Below are 5,969 nucleotides of genomic sequence, written 5' to 3' on the forward strand. Positions count from 1 at the left end.
TTACTTAGTATATTCACATCATTATAGGCTGCACTGTGATGGGGCTTTAGCATGCATGCATGATGTGAATTTATTGATAAAATGAAAATTAATGAAATGAAAATGTTTTTTTTTAACGCTTTTAATATCACACCAAACAATGTACACACACTTTGACAAGAACCATGCAACTACACACATACCCTGCAAACAATATACTCTATATGCAGTGATTTACACAGCACTCAGGTCACAAATGTACAACTAGGAAACATTTCATTACCGACAGATTAGGTTTGGGCAGGCTGTCATAATGCTTTAGCGTACGTATCGCACGCTAGTGCATTCAGCGTGTTGGTGCGACGCATTTTGAATTTAAATCGTGCTCCTCAACGCACCAGTAAAGCGCTTTCATGCACTTTTGACACGTGACGAGGTTTGCGCAGTTTTCCCCGCCGTGTCGGCGATTTTGTTTTGTCACAGTGCATTTGTTACTAAACGCAAATATGCTTTGCTGTGCCCTAACCAAAACCACCCCTAAACCTAACCTGTCAGTGAAGTAATGTTTCTGCTGCTTTACTTTTGCCAAGAACAGCGAGATTAGGCGAATTTCTGCCTAAATTGTGCCTAAACCAAAACCATCCCTAAACAAACCTGTCACAGGGCGTTGTGGAGCACGACTTAACTTGAAAATGCGTATTAGACACCCGCGATAGTGGGTTCAAATCAGCGTGTCATAGATACGCCTAGACTATGCATGATGTTTGGGAAGGGCACAATTCATAAAACTCAGAAACATACAATGCTTTTTCAAAAAAGGGTTCTATGTTCCCCGCTGCATCCAAGTAGACTGCTGCCACACTGCTAAGAGCAGGTTGTTGTTACACCTCTGACAGGTTAGGTTTAAGGATAGTTTTAGTCAGGGCACATACAAAAATGGATTTGAGTAAAAGTTGTCAATTCATAGTAAATACGTGGTAAATATGAAAGTAAGAGGAAAAAATAGTACAGGTACTGCCTTTTAATACAGACTATACAGGTATGTACAACATTATAAACATTGCTGTTGATTTCATGTTCTTCAGCCGCCAATCATGCCAGAAGGGTCTACTGAAGGTCTCTGGTCACTGTGTCCTCGTCATACTGCAACAGGCACTCAGTCTCACTTCTGGGAGCTGTAGAAACAACAAATAAATTAATACTTCACCATGCACCTCATATTGACATAGCAAATATATCAATAAGCAAGTCATATTGAGCCCAACAGGGATAATCTTACACTATTTTTGTCTTCTATAGTCTCATGCACTATGTCTCCCTGCCAGGATATGTAGGATGTAAGAAAATAAATCAAAACATAGCAATGCACAGCATTGACAACTTATCTATAAAGTAGCACACGTCATATTGCCAATGTAGGCCAGGGGTGGGGAACTATGTCTTGAGGGCCGTTTGCGACCCTTGAGGCCGTTTTATCTGGTCCCCGATATCATTTTTATGTTATTCAGCTTCACATAAAATGACATATTTTGTAAAGGAACCTTAGAAAATACATTTGCAATACAATTAAGTTATATTCAGGGAAGCTGAAGAAGGTGGTGTTTGTTTAAATGTGGCTGCCTTCAATATAGGTCTAAAGTGAAGGGGAAAATCCTGGTTTGTGTTCATAGTACGGCCCTTGGAGGACTTTTACGGCCCCTCGGATGAATTTGAATTGGCCCTTCGAATGAGAAAGGTTCCCCACCACTGACGTAGGCTATAGGTTACGCTTACCCTCTTTCACTCCTCTGTGGAGAGACTGTGCTTATTTCAGGTTGGCTTCCAGACGCGTCTGTAGCACAGCACACAGGATTGCAGGACACAGCATCCTGCAGGACACTACAAAAAACAAACAAACAAAACAAAAAAAACAAGGGGAATGAATAAATGACCTGCCCAGTTATTAAACAAATGAAAATTGATGTGCCAGAGCTGTGGTAAAAGTAACCTTGGGTCCAAATCATCTAGGCCTAGGGTGTGTGTGTGTGGTAAATCCAGTGTGCACATTATTCAGATATGAGAATTAATTCATTCATTCATTTTAACTGACATCAGTACATACCCATATCAGTGCCATTTCACCCTGCCAAGACACTGGACCTGGGTCTATTGGAGCTCTCTGCTCAGGGTGTCCTCGCCATACTGCAGCAGGCACTCTGTTTCTATAGTTCCTAGAAGCGAGACAAATAAATAAATAAATACTTCACCATGCACCTCATATTGACATAGCAAATATGTCAATAAGCAAGACCTATTGAGCCCAACAGGGATAATCTTACACTATATCAGTTTTCTGTGGTCTCTTGTAAGATTGGCCCATCACCATTCTGCAGGACACTACCGTCTCCCTGCCAGGATCTGTAGGATGTAAGAAAATGAATCAAAGCATAGCAATGCACAGCATTGACAACTTATCTATAAAGTAGCACAAGTCATATTGACAATGTAGGCCAGGGGTGGGGAACCTATGTCTCTAGGGCCGTTTGCGACCCTTGAGGCATTTTTATCTGGCCCCCCGATATAATTTTAATGCGATTCAGCTTCACATGAAATATACATATTTTGTAAAGGAATCTTAGAAAATACATTTGCAAAACAATTAAGTTATATTCAGGGAACCTGAAGAAGGTGGTGTTTGTTTAAATGTGGCTGCCTTCAATATAGGCCTAAAGTGAAAGGGAAAATCCTGGTTTGTGTTCATAGTACGGCCCTTGGAGGACTTTTACGGCCCCTCGGATGAATTTGAAGTGGCCCTTCGAATGAGAAACGTTCCCCGACCCTGACGTAGGCTATAGGTTAAGCTTACCCTCTTTCACTCTTCTGTGGTGAGACTGTGCCCATTTTGGGTTGACCTCCACACACGTCTGTAGCACAGCACACAGGATTGCAGGACACAGCATCCTGCAGGACACTTCAAAAAACAAGGGGAACGAATAAATGACCTGTCCAGTTCTATAAAAAAGAATACCCTGAAAAAGAACACCCTGTTGTTTCTACAGCTCCTAGAAGCAAGACAAATAAATTAAATACTTCGCCATGTTCCTCATATTGACATAGCAAATCATATTGGTCACAAAGAAGTTAATCTTACATTCTTTCAGTCTTCTATGGCGAGTTAGGCCTTCAGGTGACTCGTCTTCGCCATATTATGAGACAGCAGCCTGTGAAAACATGGCAAATAGAATAACCCATTAACCTTGGGTCCTAATATAATACATGGACATAAACTAGCCTACATTATTTAGACAAGGTCAGTAGACCTCCACATGAAACAATAAGAAAAAGTGATCATACATAATTTCAATTTCTTGAAGAGGCCATCTACACTTATTTCTGCAACAAGTGCTGTTTTGAGGACCCATACTTTTTAAGGACAGGTTGCCTACTGTTGCCCTGTGTGACTGCCTAGGTTTTAGGATAGGGAAAGTAAAACAAAAATCATTGAGTAAAATCGATGGGGGACAAATTGTAGCTTTTGTAGACTACGTCGCTACTTGAGGAAAAATAGCTTAACTACAGGGACGTTAGCTACTCGATACATGGTAGTGACGCTACGACCAAGCTACTAGAGAATGTAATTAAACTAGTCGCTTCGCTACTGCCCAGCACTGAAAACCAAGGACACTCCCAACTGAGATCGCTCCCGGACGTGTAGTCCCAGGTGTTTCTATCACTCCCGGACGTGTAGTCCCACCGATTATATTTCACGTATCATCATACACTGCCACATACAAGCAATTTAGGGTTAGGTTTAGGGTTAGGGTTAAGGTTAAGGTTAGAAACAAAAAACTAACATCAAAAAGATAACTAACTCCGTTATATGGCGGTGGGATCGATAGTCTGGCTAGTGGGAGCGAGCCGACCGGGGAGCGTCCTGCGTTGGGAGCGACAATCAGGGAATGGAAAACCAACATACCCAGACGGCACACCAGTCTTGCCAACGTCGCCTAGATGCATTTTTGCCGCTGTAAAATACATTGGCAAGGCGTCTAAGCGTTAGTTCATCAGCGAAATGCCGGGCAGACGTGAAAAATGAGCAGTGTCCAGCATCTAGTTGATGAGCTAACGCAATAGCATGCTAACGGTAGCCTTTGTCTATCTTTAGGCAGGGGAAAGGCAACTGAGAACGAGCAATGTCAAACAATTTACCATCAACAAGTATACTTAACACATTCACCACAGCATTTTGTCATTACGATGCTCGCAAGTCATCAGAATTTACTAGCGTACAGCAGCAACTAGTGTAGGCCTAGTCACATTGAGGGGACTTGAGCTACCAGCTATGTAAAGCGGCTGTGCTACAACTTAGCAATGGCGGATCTGTGTTCAGAGGAGCTATTCAGTCGCTCTTGAGTACTGAAACTTTAAACCACAGTTGAGTAAAATGTACTTACATGTATGTGAAGCCCATTTTCCGTTGGTATGTGAGGAACTTTCCCCCCATATCGCCAAGAAACTTGTAACAGTGAAACCACACAGACAGCGCGTGATTCTGTTCAATCAGGAAGTGTTGTTGACCGCGGTAGATGGCTTCTTTGTGGCTTGTGTGTGGAATTCGCATTGTGCCAATTAGTTTTACTGCCACCTAAAGGCTTGGTGTAGAACTAATTTAACCAGAGACGGTCTATTTTCAACTAACTTGAACAATCCTTGCTTTAGTTCAGAATACCATTTAAAAACCAGAGTGGCCAAGCACATTGATGTTTTTCCTCAAAAGCAGTTGAGGAACCTTTTTTAATTCGAAGGGTCACTTCAAAATGTATGTCCAAGAAAGATCATTCAGATGATTCTATTTTGATTGCCTATTCTGTAGGTTCATTTAAATGTTTATAGCACAGATCAAATTGTTTGATCAACTTAATTTCTGAGCTTATAGTATCATAATAAAATGTACTGACAGCAAAGCTCTGGCTAGTAGAAAGGTTTAATGCAGGGGTGGGGAACCTTTTTAATTCGAGGGGCCACTTCAAATTCCTACCATGGTCATAAAATCCTCCGGGGGCCGTACTATGAACACAAATCAGGATTTCCCCATAAAATTTAGGCCTATATAGACACCTTTAGGCCTATATAGACATATAGACATCTTTAAAGGTAGACACCTTTAAAACAGTCCCCACCTTTTCTAGGTCCCCTGAATATAACTTAATTGCATTGGAAATGTAATTTCTAAGATTCCTTAGGCATGCAAAATATGTCATAGGCCTATTTAATGTGAAGTTGCAAAACATTATAATGATATCAGGGGCCGGATAAAACAGCCTCAAGGGCCCTCGAGACATAGGTTCCCTACCCCTGGTTTAATGGTTAGTGATTCTGAAAAACACCACTGGGCAGCGTGAAAAAACATACACACAGACACAGACACAGACACACACACACACACACACACACACACACACACACACACACACACACACACACACACACACACACACACATTTTAGTAAAAGCCCAAAAAATGCCCTAGGGCCCCCAACAATCCCATTGCCTAGGGACCCCAAAATCCTAGAAACAGGCCTGCCGACCCCCCACTCCCTCCCACCCACCTGACCTCACCCAACCCCACCCCACTTGAAATTGACTGGGGCAGCTCCCGACCTGATCACTGGCATTTACATATTAAAGGCTCTTCTGAGAAGGGGATGGGAGGGGGGCATGGGGGAGCCGCAAATGCTGTGGCTTGAGGTATGAGGCAATTTAAGGTGCAAAACTCATCCACAAATTCCTCTTTTCATGCAGTGACGCATGCCGCTTTTCCACCACCTTAACCCTCTGAGGTCTAAGGCCTTTCAGAGGCTTTTAGGCTGCTTGCACCACCCTGACATTTTCAAGTATTTTCAACTAACAGTAAGCATCTATGCAAAAGTGGAATATATGGTTGTATTGTGAAAAGCCTGACAAGAAATAATCTGAAAAAAATTGGATGTCATACAAACATGTTTTATTTA

The 5,969-nt window shown here is 42.1% G+C and overlaps 1 long non-coding RNA gene across 1 annotated transcript; it reads right to left on the bottom strand.

Moving 5' to 3' along the window:
• Positions 1–985: 985 nt before the first annotated feature.
• LOC134443926 (uncharacterized) lies at positions 986–5,211 on the bottom strand. The gene is made up of 7 exons (XR_010033782.1): positions 4,413–5,211; positions 3,110–3,179; positions 2,825–2,929; positions 2,298–2,376; positions 2,081–2,189; positions 1,753–1,857; positions 986–1,154 (listed from the first exon to the last, which is right to left on the bottom strand). It is a non-coding gene; the product is annotated as an uncharacterized LOC134443926 (long non-coding RNA).
• Positions 5,212–5,969: the final 758 nt, after the last annotated feature.

The sequence above is a fragment of the Engraulis encrasicolus genome, unplaced genomic scaffold, assembly GCF_034702125.1.
Source record: "Engraulis encrasicolus isolate BLACKSEA-1 unplaced genomic scaffold, IST_EnEncr_1.0 scaffold_39_np1212, whole genome shotgun sequence".
NCBI lineage: Eukaryota > Metazoa > Chordata > Actinopteri > Clupeiformes > Engraulidae > Engraulis > Engraulis encrasicolus.